Source organism: Diabrotica virgifera, chromosome 5 (genome assembly GCF_917563875.1).
Source record: "Diabrotica virgifera virgifera chromosome 5, PGI_DIABVI_V3a".
NCBI lineage: Eukaryota > Metazoa > Arthropoda > Insecta > Coleoptera > Chrysomelidae > Diabrotica > Diabrotica virgifera.
In genome coordinates this window covers 141447119-141463685 of record NC_065447.1, presented here as the reverse complement: position 1 = coordinate 141463685, position 16567 = coordinate 141447119, and the positions used below count along the sequence as shown (strand labels likewise).

The window sequence follows — 16567 nt, the reverse complement described above, 5'->3', positions numbered from 1 at the left end:
ACTTTTGTCTACGTTCCAATTAAATTATTATTGTGGTACCATTCGATAAACACAATATTTTTAAATCTGTTTTGCATCTTGTACTTTTTCGATAAACCAGTTTTTATCAAGATAAATTTTAAAATCCACCACCTATATGTAAATCGATATGAAGATTATAGAGACGTAGTAATAATAATGAAGCCACATCTCGATAAAAACTGGTTTGTCGAAAAAGTACTAAGGGGCAAACAAGTTTTAAAAACATTGTTTTTAACAAGTGGTACCACATTAATAATTTAATTAGAACGAACAAGAACATATGGGAGGTTTAGTGTTACGAAACGCCAATAAATTTTTTATGGGGTGCACAAATTTCAATATTAATTTTTTTTAAGATGTTCCTGCCATAAGATTGCCACGGTCCATTTTCAATAAACAATCTCTAATAGTTTTCGATAAATTGAAAAAAGTTGGTTTTGAACAAGGCTTATTTTGACATGTTTATGCAATTTTTGGATGCATTTTATATAATTTAAAATGCAAATATTTATACCCACCCATTTTTCTATAGTAAACTTTTTTCCTGACATCATCAGAACTATTTAGATTAGGTAATAAATCTAGCCTAAATAATAATCTAGTCCAATACCAGAACTGATTTAGTAAAATACTAACAAGACTACTCACTAACTAACGAGCGATCCACAATTATTGGAATCAAAGCTAGCCGTGCAAAAAATTACGTATGTCTTGTTTTAATCTGAATTTATATCATTGGTTTATCAATTAATTTTGATTAACATTATAAAACATAAAAAATCAGTCAAAACCTAACACAGAACTTTAATCAGAAATAAAAAGAATTAACAAAATTATAAGTAACAATAATGAATAAAATTAAACAAACTACATAACCCAAATTTTCTTGTTAAGTTGACGTACACTGCAAAGTTGACGTAAACTGGAAGGTATATCTGAATTAAGAATAAACATGTACTGTATAGCTATCTCTGTCGTTCAAAGCCAACTATGGTGACAATAATTTTGGATGACACGTTATAATAGCCCAGTAAATTAATGGGAAATACGGCGATACCGTGTAATTTTCAGGGGCAACTCCGAATTGCATGAAAATTTTATTTAGGTTCTACTTACCCTCCACTTCAAAGTTGAACTTGTGCTGTTGGTTGCTTTTACTTGGGGGGTGACATTCGCCCCTTCTCGAGGGTGAAAAAACATACGTGCAAGATAAGCCCGGAAATGGATAAATTGACTGATTATAAACAACTTTCATTCTATAGAGTTTTTTATGCAAGTCAATACTTTTCGAGTTATTTGCAATTGAAAATATTTATGGTTCGACAAAAAAACTACGTTTTCAGATGGTTTTTCGCAAATAACTCAAAAACTAAATATTTTATCGAAAAAATATTCTTAGCAAAAGTATAGCTTATAAAAAAAAAAAACGAAACAAATGGTGTATCCCTAAGTCTATAAATCAAGTAAAAGCAAAGTTGTAGCTTATGAAAAATACGTTCTTATTCGTCTAATTCCAAATCGAATATTTCAACGTAAAATCAACCAAAACTTAAGAATATTTCGTGAAAACCCCATTTCAACTTTTTTAAAGAATTATCTTTTAAAAATTATTTTAATTGCTTATAAAAGTTTCTAGCATTAAAAATAAGCGAGTTACGCTCAAAATAAAGTTGGACCCCTTTTTTGGTAAAAAAATCATAAAAATCTCCCCGTATTTAGGTCTCCAAATGAAATTAATCGTTACCGCTTTACAAACAGTTTGCTTACTTATCTACTTTTTATATAATATGTCAGTTTCACCGGTTCAAAGTGCTTATTTTTGAAAGGGTTATAGTTGAAAAAGTTTGAATGAGTCACTAGTCAACAGTGTATGCAAATTTTAAACGGCCATATCTTAACCAATTGTTATCTTACGGACAAACAAAATGAAACTAGCTTATTTATAATAGCAAAACCTACATTTGTTTACTCCTTAAGTTTTGTTTTTCGTATCACTAATACTTTTTAAGTTATTTTGAAAAATGGAAATTTTTCCAAAATTTTTAGAAATTTTTTTTTAATATAAACCAATTTTTTTCTAAAATAAGCACTTCAACCCAATCAAACTTACAGATCATATAAACAATACACATACAGTTAAAGTAAATGGTAAAGCGGTAACGATTAATTTCATGTAGGGTGCTAAAGAGAGGGAGATTTTCACGATTTTTTTTTACCAAAAAAGGGTCCAACATATTTTTCAGTGTAACTTGTTTATTTTTAACGCTAGAAACTTTTGCAAAAAACAGAAAAAAGATTTTTTTAAATACTTTAAAAATGTTAATAAGATTTTTTCGAGAAGTGCTTAGTTGGTTGGTGATTTTACGTTGAATTATTCGATTTGGAATTAGACGAATAAGAACGTATTTTTGATTAGCTACAACTTGGCTTTTACTCAATTTATAGACTTTATTTTATTTGATTGATAGACTTTACTGATACACCATTTTTTGGGTTTTTTATAGGCTGCACTTTTTCAAAGAATATCTTTTTCGATAAAATATTTACTGCTTGGGTTATTTGCGAAAAACCGTCAAAAAACGTATTTTTTTTTGGTCGAAAAATCAAGATTTTCAATCGCAAATATCTCGAAAAGTATTGACTTATAAAAAACTCTATAGAAAGAAAGTTGCTTATAATCTGTCAATTTATCAATTTCCGGGCTTATTTCAAGCACGCTTTTTTCACCCCGAGAAGGGGTGACTGTCACACTGTCACCCCCTAAGTAAAAGCAACCAACTGCACAAATTCAACTTTGAAGTGTAGGGTAAGTGAAACCTAAATCCAAATTTTCGTGCAATTCGGAGTTACGCCTGAAAATTACACTCCAAAACGGTCATTTATTGGGCTATAAACCCAGAATAAAAATCTGCAATAAAAAAGGGGGTTCCTATTTAAGATTTGAAAGTAACACCCCCCCCCCGGATCGTCATTCGACAGATTTTTGAAAAATATTGAATTCGTATTTTTCAGTTGTTCGATCTGATGTTCATTTTGCGAAATATTATTTTTTTTAAACTTTGTGACTCGCCCATTTCCTTACGAACCGATCAAATCGTCAGATGTTTGAGATATACGCTGTTCTTCATGTACTTAATTTACCTTGTCTTAATCAGACGTTTTCTAATTTTTAAGGATAAGGATACATTTTTTAGGGAATGCCCCCAACGCACGCCCCTGTATTAAGAGTCCAAATATGGTAGGGGTACATTTACAGGGTTTCTCACCATATAATTTTCTGACGAGCTCGAGTAAGGCGCAAAATCCCCACTCGGGTTCCCCTGACATAATATTTGGAATTTTTTGTTTAAGGGGGTAGGCGCAAAATCTTGTTCCTATGCCATATAAATGAATTAATTTTTTTTTAATCCTGAGAAAAGTAATAAATGTTTTTGAAAAATTTAAACGCATAATGAAAGATTATATTATTACCGAGGGCCGAAAGTCCCCGAAACCTTCTATAATGTTTATTTTAATAAGTTACACTGTGAAGAAAGAGGAACAAATGTGATTTTTAATTTTAAATATTTCATTCAAAATAAACTTTTTGTTTATTCTATGGGACTTTCAGCCCTCCGTAATAAGACAATCTTTCATTCTGCGTTTAAGTTTTTAAAAAATATTTAAAGTAAATGCATTTAAATAGCATTGGACGAAGATTTAAATCCATGTAAGTATTTTATAAGGTAATAATATAGATAAAATGAAATATTCCATAATAAACAAAAAGGTCCTTTCTAATCTAAAGCCACCCACTTTTCCATTTCTTAACTTGATATGATAAAAACAGGAAATAGATCCAACAGAGTAAAGGTTAGGGTGGGTCGAAAATATTGTTTTGCGAATTTCGATTTGTAATAGTGCGGAAAACATGACCTGGGTAGAGACTTAAAAACGTGCATATTTATTTTTTATTTATATTAACATTAATTACCCGCGCATGACGTTTGAAAATTCGGAAAAATTGTTAAAATTACATTTATTTTATCAGAGTTTATTGTATAAATTACATGGCATAAAATGATATTACATTCTTATATTCAGAGATACACGTAATACAAATAATAATCAATCCAAAATATGAGAATAATCGTGCGCATACTGCGGAGGAAGGAGTGGGGAAAGAGGGCGTAAACTGTCGATCACGCGACTTTGCCTCAGTGCACCTAATGAGTTCCGGGCGAAAGGTAGCGCGCATTTATCTAATGTTTTCGCGATTTTAAGTAGTTTTTGTTGGCTTTGTGACTTTGTGCATCATGGAGATTTCAAATAATACCCGAAAATCCACAAGTTGTCCCATATTTGGTGCTCCGGAAGAAATTAACGAAAATCAACTACCCACTTACAAACAAGTTATAAAATATTACAATTTAGTAAGACATCAGCTTACACTTGAGAACAATTCAAAAAAAGAGCCATCCATTAATGAAGTATCTGAAATAGTGTCGTCTAAAGTTGAATATTTATGGAGAAAAGCGTCTATTCCTACTGTGTCTCATAATCGTGTGATGCAATTGATAAAAAGTTACCACGCGAAGTGTAAAAATTTAATAAAATCTTTGAAGCGTTTATCAGAAGAAAAAATTCAAGATTTTCATAGAAATTCGGAAAAACTGTTTGATTTGAGTTCATGTAAGTGTAAAGATTTAGAGTTATGCAAATGTTCCAAAGACCAAAAGATTCCTAAGGAAGAACGAGCTTTTTTAATAGATCAGAGAACAGAGAGAAAAATGATTATGGGAACTGTTGATTTATTGACAAGTAAGAGGAAAAGAAAACTGAGTGATAGAAAAATTAAGCTTAAATCCTATTACGATTCTAGCGTTTGTGAACCAGGCCCTTCTCACGAAAATCCTAATACCTCAATAACGTCTGGAAGTAGCGATGAAGAACAAACTTTGCCCCCAAGTTCTCACGAAAATCCTAATACTACAATAACGTCTGAAAGTAGCGATGAAGAACAAACTTTGCCCTCAAGTTCATCAAAACCAGCATCAAAAAAACGTGAAATAATATCTCTCAAGAATTTATCAACTATCTGTGACCGATACGGGATATCCGATAGAGCAGCTGCTGCTGTCGCTTCTGCTGTTTTGCAAGATGTGAAAATCAACAACGAAGTAATCGGTAAGTCGAAATTGCGACGAGCGAGACAAAAATTACGAAAAGAAACCTTATCTCAAAGCCAACTAGATACTATTCCTGCCTTATTTTTTGATGGACGAAAAGATAAGACCCTGAAAATTGTTATGAAAGGGGGAAAAATACCGCTCAACATCTGTGGAAGAACATATTTCAATAATTAAAGAACCAGGATCAGTTTTTGTCGGATATGCCGTTCCAAGCCATGGAACTGCAAAAGGATTGGAGTCTGCTATCTTTCAAACAGTAACAGGTCAACTGAATATGTCTCTAGAGGATACTCTTGCCATAGGTTGTGATGGGACGGTAACTAATACGGGCAAATACGGCGGAGTCATACGGCTCTTAGAAAAGCGTTTACACCGACCACTTCAATGGATCATATGCCTTTTACACTTAAATGAACTGCCCTTAAGACATTTATTTGCAAAACTTGATGGCACCACAACAGGACCTAATACTTATTCAGGTGCTATCGGAAAGTTATTAGATGATTGCGAGAAGCGCTATGTTGTCGTGTTTGAAAATATAGAAGGTATGTTACCAAACATTTCAAATATAAAAGACCTCAGTTCTGATCAACGTTACCTTTATCATATCACATCTGCCGTCATAAGTGGTAAGTGCCCTTCTGATTTGTCTAATCGCTCTCCGGGAAAAATGTCGCATGCCAGGTGGCTAACAAAGGCCAACAGGATTTTGCGCTTATATGTTTCCACTGAGATACCTACAAACGAACTCAAACAACTCGCTACTTTTGTAGTTAAAGTATATGCTCCTATTTGGTTCGAAATCAAATTAAATCCGACATGTAAAGATGGAACAAGGCACTTTTGGAAGTTGGTATTTTATTCTCGATATCTTCCGCAACAATTGAAGAGTGTCGTTGATCCTGTAATAAAGCGAAATGCTTATTTTGCGCACCCAGAGAACTTGCTCTTATCTATGTTATCTGACGAACAAAAACATGTGAGAGAACTTGCCGCTAGACGCATTATAAAGGCAAGGAAACCATCTGAATCCCTTCAGCTTCGAGTCTTTGAAGTGCCTAAGATAGATTTAAACGCTTCGTCTTACATCGATTTGATAGACTGGCAGCAATCTTACTCGCAACCACCTATATTGATCAATGTTCTGGATGAGACTCTTCATTCCCTAGTTGAGTCAGGTGGTGATGATGAAGTCCTTTTTCTGAGGCTACCATGTCATATTCAAGCTGTGGAGCGGGCTGTAAAAACAGTAACAGAGGCATATATGCAGCTTTGCCACAAAACAGCAAGAGAAGCTTTAATTAAGAATAAAATTATTTCATGAAAGCTTATGCCTAAGTTCGAAAGTAAGAAAGATTTTAACGTGATTTGAAGATATTTTATTTTTATTTTGTCATATTATTTGTTTATTTTTCTTTCTTTATAATAAAATTTGGTCCAAAAGCACTTTATTTTATTAGTTTACGTTGTTGTTATTCCTATGAGCCACGATAAATCGATTTTCAAACAATTCACACAAAAACAAAAATTTCAGTTTTTCAAACTCAATGCGCGGGTAGAAGGGGTTAAACTAAAAAAATTCTTTTTTCATTGTTTTTCATGAATGGATGTGGGTCACGTTTTTTTTACTATTACAAAACTTATTGGACAATTTTATTTTTTTCCATACAAAAGTGACCCACCCTAGTAAAGGTACAAATATGTGTCTAAAATAAATAAACTTGATCAGAAATCAAAACATCTTATTGAGATTAAACGAATGAAGGTTAATAAAGAAATAATAAATATTTTACCGCAGTTTTTGTTCCTTATTTGGCATTATTATTTTCATATTATTATCTGGATTGGTTAATACGCTTATTTAAACTTTAATAGTGTATAAAAACTTAAAATGCAAATAAGGGAAATTAAATGTTGAAATATCAAAAGTAGTTATGTCACTAAATGAAGTTGGGAAAATCATGATAACGATGTTTATGTAGGGTGAATTATGCAAATTCCATTTTAGAGAGACGACTGAATAATACCATTATGAATAAAAATAATATTTCTAAAATAAATATTCTCTCTAATAAAAATGTTAAGAAAAAATAAAGTTATATTAATTTTAGGAAAAATTTTTTCTTCATAAAAAGTTCTACTTTATCTAGATTCAAGTATCAGACACTAAAAATATTATTACTCTTATACGAGATAATGTAAAAAACGTGAATTTCGCTCAAGAGTAAAGTACTTGTATATTTTACAATATCAAAAATTGTTATTATGAAATGTTCGGAGAATTAAAAACGATGTTTTAATATGCAATTAAATTGTTCTATCTGAAAAAATTGCAATTTTTTTACCAAATTTTATCAACGTACCGAATATAATTTTTATTTATTACAAATATATGATAACCGTCTCGTTCCGACAAAAATGCATATTTTCGCATATTAATTTCATATCTATTTCATAACTATTTCAGAAAACAAAATTCATTCAAAATCTAAGGAACATTGAAGAGTTAATAACCTTTCAATTAGTTAATTTTTGCCTTGTAACATTTTAGCGATACATTTAGGTATTAATTATTTAACAGTAGGTTAGATGTAAGGCAATACCTTGAAAATCGTTTTAATAGAAGAGTTATAAACCGTGTTTCTAAAATTTTTTGGCCATTGGGTCTCCAGATTTAACGCCACTCAATTTTTTCTTGTAGGATTACCGACAGGAGAAGATGTCTTTGAAAGCAATTTAGAGATGTTACAATTTCGAAAGAGTCGTTAAAAAATGAGTTCAGAGCAGTACTCCAGCTATGATTAGAAGGGTATTGAAGAACTTTCGTTATATAGTAATAATTGAGAAATCCTTGATCGAAGATCTGAAAACACTTGAGATTACCAATTGGAAGAACAAAGCCAGGAACAGAACAGAATGGCGGAAAATCCTAGAACAAATCAGTACCCAAAAAGGGTTGTCGAGCTTCTAATGATGATGATATAGTAATAATTACCTTAATTGATAGAGAAGGCGGATTTGTTGGATCGTTATTGAAATGTTGGATCTAATAATTTTCTTCAAATTAATGATTATAACAAAAAAAATTATTTTGATAATACTAATTTAAAGGCCTCTCTAAACTCTGACAAGGGAGACATTTACTAATTGATAATTTAAAAGTCTTCAATGTTGATTAGATTTTGAATAAATTTTATTTTTCTCTATTATCTAGCTCTAGTTGACCTGATATGTGACCTCATCTGGACGACGAGAATATAATAGCTTCTTGTACGGGCTTATAAAGATTTCCAATCAGACCTGTTTCATATTTTTAGGAGCTATTTTGGGATAATATTAGTTGTCGAAAGAATAATAATAGTACTGTCTGGATATTTCGCATTCTCCATTTTCTCTGTATTTTCATTTCCAGATCATTGGAGGTTTGAGGATGTTTTCAAAAACCATGATAAAATTTATTTTTGTAGGGTTAATCATGTAGATTCCATTTTAAAGAAACGACTGAATAAATTAAATTTTTAAGGGAAACGGAGCAGAATGCAAAATTTTTACGGATATCTAAACTTTCAATGTGTTTTAAATGTATTCATGGTTTTCAAATCATGAGAAAACATAAATATTTTTGAAAAATTGAAACGCAGAATTAAAAATAACATTATTACCGAGGGCCAAAAGTTCCTGAAAACTTCTATAATGTTTATTTTAATAAGTTAGAGGGGTGAAAATAAAAGAGAAAATTTAATGTGATTTTTAATTGCAAATATTTCATTCAAAAGAAACTTTTTCTGCAGCCGTCCCGAAAATAAAACTTTCGGTATGATTTATTAAATCAAACGTACCATTTTACACAAGTCGTACCGAAAGTAGCTACTTTCGGGACGCTTTTTTTTACTTTCGTGACGATTTTGGGTAGCTAAGTAACGGCTTTGACAATAACATCAACTTTGTATTTTATTATGATAACGCTTGTCATTTAAGATTTGTGTGTGTTTTCGCAATTTTCGCTCAGTTTTTCGTTTTTCATATTCCAAGAAATGGAAATCAGCAGTGAAAGTGAAGCCGAAATGATTCCAGATCAGATTAGGGAAACTGCTAAAGCCGCTATTTATGAATTATTGCCGGTAAAGTCAAGAAAGAGGTATGAATTGGTCTACGATTTATTTCAAAAATGGAGCAATGATAAAAATATACATACTATAAATGAAAAAGTCATTCTCGCATATCTAATGGAAAAATTTAACATCTAGAAGCCATCAAGCTTTGGAGAAATTACTCGATGCTTAAGTCCACACTTAACATTAAAAATAATATAGATATAAGCCGCTATCCAAAAGTTATTGCTTTAAATTAATATCTCAAAAAATAGTAAAAGTACTGATACGTCTAACAATTATTTCAATACTGCCACTTCTGTTAATATTCCTAACAATATCAATGTAAATAATATTTGTTATAATTGTGTTATTAATATTCACAAGTAGATTTTTCTAATGTTGAATTCACGAGAGTAACTTTAAAGTGTTTAATAAAAGTTCATAAGTAAAGTTTATCCATATATTCTTTTTAACATACAAAACTGCTGCAGAAAAAATATTGTACGTAACACGATCCAAAAGTGATTTTACGAGACTAGCAGGATTGGAAACTTCCTACTCGTCTCGTAAAATATCACTTTCGGAACTTGTTATACGTATTATGTAAATTACTATTTTGTATATTCTAAGGGACTTTCGGAGTAATAAAGTAGTCTTTCGTCTTACATTAAAATTTAAAAAAAATACTTATTAGTTTTCTCAGGATTCGAAAAAAATTAATACATTTACAACACATTGAAAATTTTGAAATGCGTCAAAATTTTGTATTTGGCTCCGTTCCTCATAAGAATAAAAATAATATTTCTTAAATGAATATTCCCTCTATTAAAAATTAAATATTACGGTATTGATAAAAAGTAGATTAAAAATCAACATAAAAAGGGAAATCCCTCTAATTGGCTGTATACTATAGAAGTAAAAAAGACTTTTGTAGGTGGTATATATAAATTTTATTAAAAAATTTTCTTAAAAGGTCCAAGTTGGACAAAAACTTTAAATCACAGATTAGCGAACGTTTGCGGTCTTGGCAGATAAGAAAATGTTTGAATGAAATTTCTACATACCAGCTAAAAAAAGAAGTCTTTTTTACTTCTACAGTATTAGATTAAAAGTATTAAATTATTTTAAGAATATATTTTACAGTATAAGATTTATAAAAAGTAACAGTGATTTATTTTTCTTCTTAAAGCAGACAAGAACTTGCCTGTACCAAATGATCGTATCACTTTTGTACAAAACTCTGTTCTTTGATTAGAACTTTTCAAGAAATTCTGTACTCTTTATCAAAACCAGTAACTTTCGTATGGATAGACTAAGGCTTGTTCCTGGCTCAATATTTGTTTTGCCGTCGAATAGCTACCTTAGGTCAGTTAACATTTCCTCTTAGCAAATAAATTAAATCTTGAATTTAAGGTCAAACTAACGTCATAACGTGTATGTATCGATCTGTAAATTGGTGCCGAAATTTGTAATTATTACTGTAAATACTAGCTATTAAAATTAGTTTTCGCTCAAATAGTGACTAATAACAATTGTGTTATGTGTTAATCATCAAGAACAAGCTGTAACGTCAGTCAGTAAGAGATGTTTTACTTAATAATCTTCCAACTTAAACCCATTCAGTGTCAAACTGTCAATAGTTTTTCACTGTTGCTATCCCGTCCCAACGGACGCCAACGGTTAGGCAACCAGTATTGCAGTGATGCATCCAAGGTTATCACTTATTTCCAGACATATAAAGCGTAACATAAACAAATTCAAGTTACTTTTGACTACATGAGTAACAATTTAAATAATGTTCCCCCACTGTTAGCATCACCATGTCTGGACCCAATTTTTCCAGTAATCTTACTAGTTCATATGCAACTGCTACTATGACGAAACAAAGTCCGAAGTATCCCAAGAAGACCGAAGCAATTTTATAATTAGTTGTACGTCTCTATAGTATCCAATGATTGTAGATTCAATTTTTTTTTCTTCATAATTTTTACCTAATGTTATTTAAGATTTACAAATTAACTGTTATAATAATTAGTTTTAAGTCCTTATTGTAATTAATTATTGTATAACCAATATTGTTTGTGTCAATGGCCATTGCTGCCGAGACACATAAATTTAAATAAAAAAAAAATCTTGAATTTATCCAACGATTAATAATAGTATATTATATATTATAGCTAGTTAGTTTACTGTTTTAGTTACCAATACCCGTTTTTTGAAGCTATACTTCTTTAGGCGCGTTGGGAGTAAATTTATATGTGCGCGAATTCATCAAAAATCTTGGTCCTGAGCGCAGGTCAAAAAAAATTTGTACGGGCTCTGATTGTGTAATTACAATGATCTGTCAACAATTGTTCAATATGTCGGTTATGGGTAAACAAATGTTGTGTATATTAGTTTTTATTGCTGTGAGGACAGAGAAAAAAGCAAGTTTATAATTATAGTGACTTTTAAATAGTTTTTAAAACAACAGGTACGTAATTATTGTAAATGTTTCAGTATATTTTAATAAAAAATTACATAGCTACTTACCTATTTGGAAAATGAATGTACCTATCTAGTAGGTAATGCTTTGATTTACATAAATTGTACCAACATAATTTCTACCAATCTTCATCTAATATATTGTTTATTTACTCTATGTTTTGTTGTATTTTTTATGTTTTAATTCCACAAAAATTAAACTAATTCGATTAAATTCAGAACTGTCAAACAGTAAAACGTTCAGTTTGCCTATCTTCGCACATGACAGGTACGTATAGGTGACAAAATGGGTAGAGGCTTCGACTTCAAATCCTAAGCACCAAAATATACGCGGGTTCGAATCCCAATGCAAGTTTTTATTTTTTTATTTTTTTAATTTTTTTTGTTATACATTTTATGGTTGTAAGGTATATTTGTTATATAATTTTTTTTTCTGAAAAATGCGTATTTATTTAAAATTTTTGCCAACAATTATTTTTCAGAAATCATTTGGTTGTGGCATTTTCAATGTGTTTGTATGTGTTTTATTCTTTTATTTTTTTAATTTTTGCTATTGTTTTAATAAAAATTTTTGGAAAGCAGTAAGTATTAAAATTAGTTTAATATTTAAATAAAGGCGGATGAATCAACAAATAATGGTCAACGACATAAGAATGCAGAAGGCAAAGGGGAACCACTGCATTAACGGCTCATAGAGCAACCCCAGGAAAATCACCATAGAATTGACACTTCAATTGTAAACCGTTACTAATCATGGAAAGCGGAGGCCAAGATTCGGCAGGAGAGGAGAAACATATTTATACCACGAGGCCTCTCAGGTCGTAAACATGCGAAAACCTCGTGAAGAAATCTTAAAAATAAAGAAATCTAATTTTAGAATGTGCACATGGAATGTTAGAAGTCTATTTGCGGCTGGGAAACTTGACAACGCAATTCAAGAAATGAAAAGAATGAAAATAGACCTACTGGGAATCAGCGAAATGAGATGGCCAGAGTCAGGAACTTGTAAAAAGGACGGAAGTGTATTATATTATTCCGGTAACAACACAGAAGACCCGCATCACAAAAATGGTGTAGGTATATTAGTAACATCAGAACTGAGTAAATATGTGACCAATTTAGTACCAGTCTCGGATAGAATAATATTACTCGAAATAAAAACTCAAAAGGGCATTAAAATAAACTCAAACAAAACCAAATTTGTAGTGTTTATTCGTGACCCACATCCCGATGCAAAGCTTCAATTAAACGGAGTCCAAGTTGAGAAAGTTCACAAAATGACATATTTGGGAACTGTGATAACAGACCAACTAGATCCAGACATATAAATAAAAAGTAGAATAGCAATGACTAAAACTTACTTTTATGAAAATGAAGTCATTTCTTTGCAATAATCATCTCAGTTTAGAACTAAGACAAAGAATAGTGAAGTGCTATGTTTGGTCCGTACTTTAGTATAGTGGAGAAGTGGGGACACTAAAAGTATCGACCATGAACAGAATTGAAGCATTGGAAATGTGAATTCATAGACGGATGCTGAAGATACCCTGGACAGCAAGAAAAGCTAATGAAGAATTACTAGGGAAGGTCAACAAATATAGAGAACTGGTAAAGACTGTTAAACATCAAAAAATGTCTTATCTGGGACATATAGTGAGGGGAAGTCGATATAAAATATTACAACTGATCCTTAAAGGCAAAATAGAGGGCCGTAGAGGTGTAGGAAGAAAACAAGTTTCTTGGTTAAAAAACATTCGTGAATGGACTCAGATATCAAATGCAGGACAATTATTCCATATTGCAGAAGATCGAGCAGCCTTCGCAATGGTGATCGCCAACGTCGGATAATTCTGATATGGCACGTGAAGAAGAAGAAGATTTAAATAAAATATAAATAAACTGTTTAAAGTACATATTAATTTCGTTGGAATCTATAATAGAAGTATAACTTCTCACGTGCGTACAAAGTACACACACATACTTTTTTTTGTAAGTAATTCAATTTATAAACCTCCACCGTTTTTTTAATCTTTTGCAGGCCTTCATGATTTTCTTGAAAAAATAAAGTTTAGTTTATTTGGAGCAATATTTACAATTAAATATAATAATATGTAACATATAATATAATATAATAATATGTAAAAGCAACAATAAAATTAAAATACTACAGTGTACGTAGGTCGAGTATAGATCGAGAATATTACATAAAATTATTTTAATCGAGAACCGCAAAGTGTAAAAGTGTAAAAAGTGTAAACCGTAGTAGAAAATAAGGATAACAATTATTTATTCATTAAGTGTCGCCTACGGGCACGAGGAAAGGACGATCGTTAAGTGAATAAAAAATTGTTTTATTAAACTTATTATGCAGCCACTTGACGTTCTGTTTTTTAATTCGAATTGGCCATTTCTTCAACTTTTATCACAAATAAAACAAAAGAATTAGACAGTAATAAGTTTCTAAAAAAGTTCTATAAACATTTGACAGTTGAATTACTTGCCTCGATATTTTTAACCGCGTTCTTGAGTTAAAATTCTGAGAGTGATGTACCCTCGGATTAATATCAAATTCGGATTTTTTATGTTTATGTTAAGTTGTTGAGACGCTTTTAAACATTTCGGGTGCAGAGGCTTTCGTTTTAAGAAAAATCTTGATTAAAACAACTAATTAACAAAAAAAAAGAATATAATAATATAATATAATAATAATAATAATAGAGTTTATTTGTAGCAAATAATAACATTATAAATAAACCCAGTTTCTTACTGAAGTTGTTTGTCACAAGAACTACAACTTGTGCGTGAGGGTTAAATTTTGATTATATTAAACTACATTAATTTAGCTTAAAGTTTACAAAAAGGAATCAAATATTTTCGCTCATCTGTCTTCAAATTTGGGCTCCTCTTCTCACTAATTCATTTACTGTTAAATTTTGTTTATGGGACCTTCGAAACTCTCATAAAATTCAAGAAAGGATTCCGAAAAATTTCTGATGGGATTCTTCGGGCGTACTTCGTTTTCTATGATAATTATCATGACTTTTTGAAGGTGTTTTATCCATTTTTACTATAATTTTTACAATTTAAATATTTATAAGTGACATTCGAAATAAATCATTTTGACATTATTTTGTATATAATTAAATTAAATAGAAGTATAATTAAATTTTCTACAAATAAGGCATGCTGCAAAATTTAAGTATTGACCCTATATTAATAAATGAAACGCAAAAAAGTGTAGTTTAACAAAATTACTTGTCTATAAAATTCATACCAAACCTTTCTTTCAGTGAGTCATAGTTTGTCGGCAGTGTGCAAGTACTTGGAGGGGATACGAGAAACGATCGTGCTGCGCGAATAGCGGAGAAATCTTGCAACTTTCTTAAATAATTCATATTGTCAATTGAAATTGTCAAATTGACGTATATTGCATAAGTACCGTCATTGAAGAGAAAAAATTATACAGTAAGAGCCACTGTACTAGACACATAGGAACATTGAGCTATTACAGTCCTGGACCCTTCACTTGTTGCAACGTTTATTTTTATGTCAAGTGACGTTTAGAACGCCAGAAAATGTATAGAAACTAAATACATACAGAAAGAAAAATGAAATAATACCCATGAATGAACATATAAAACACGCTGTATTTTCCTGTCACCTTGTCATACAAAAAATTGGCCAGCGCAAGTACATGTAATAATTATTGTTACTAGTGGAGTCACTGAAGGTGGATAGGAGCTATTACCTCCGATTTCGTTGAACCTCCATCGATTTGCATGAAAATTGGTGAATGGTTAGAGGATATCTCAAGGAACAAAGGTGACATGGTGCCAACTTGCGCTTTTATCCTGGGGGTGGATGCCACCCCTTCTCGAGGGTGAAAATTATTTTATTACAAATAACCCCATAATTCGATAGAGGGACAAATTTCAAGCAAAATTTGTTATATAAAGTTATTAAAATAAATCAAAATTTTTGATTTATTAAAGATCAAAGATTTTAATTTTTCTTGAGAAAAATGCATGTTTTGAACCAATTTTTCATCAATAACTCAAAAAGTTTTTACAAAAAAGTTATTATTATCAAAATGTAAGCTAATAAAAAATGAAATAAACCCCTTACTACAAAAACCATTTAATGTTAACTAAAAGTGAGTTATATGTAATTGAATGTATATTTTTTTCGGCGAGTAAAAAACTCTAAGTATTCAAGCTGAAATAACGGGAAATTGATGCATTTTATAACATAAACTTATTAAACATTTGTCAAAGTGTTGTGTAATTTAGAATTAAGTTTTATGTTTATTTGTGTTAGTCTGTATGCAGCTTAAGACCATGAGCTTTAGTGTGTAGCGGGCTTAAGCTGACAGCTGACAGACAGAATGATGGCCGCTTGTTAGAGCCTTGTGTAGATCTTATAAAATAAAATAAAGTTATTAAAAGTATGTACTTATTTGTATATCCACCATCATTAAAGTAAAACATGGTATCAGGTGTGTTTTAACCTACTTGTAAGTGGAGATTCGTAGCAGAAAGTGTGTAAATACGAGAAATACCAAGGGGCGTTTATCCACTCTAGTTTTTGGAAAACCTCCAGGAAATTTGATAAAATGGAGTGCAGGGCACCAGAAGCATTTGATGTAAGCGATCCAACCAAATGGCCACGATGGAAACAAAGATTTGAAATATATCTCCTAGCAGCCGGAAAGGATTCAGCACTAGAAAAAATTAAAATTGCATTACTGTTAAACATTTTGGGGGAAACATGTTTAGATGTATATAATACTTTTCCCAA

The 16567-nt window shown here is 31.0% G+C and overlaps 1 protein-coding gene across 2 annotated transcripts in view; it reads right to left on the bottom strand.

Moving 5' to 3' along the window:
* The window catches only part of LOC126885167 (uncharacterized), a 457752-nt gene that overhangs the window by 326133 nt on the left and 115052 nt on the right, over positions 1-16567 (bottom strand). The gene's annotated exons all lie outside the window — the stretch shown is intronic.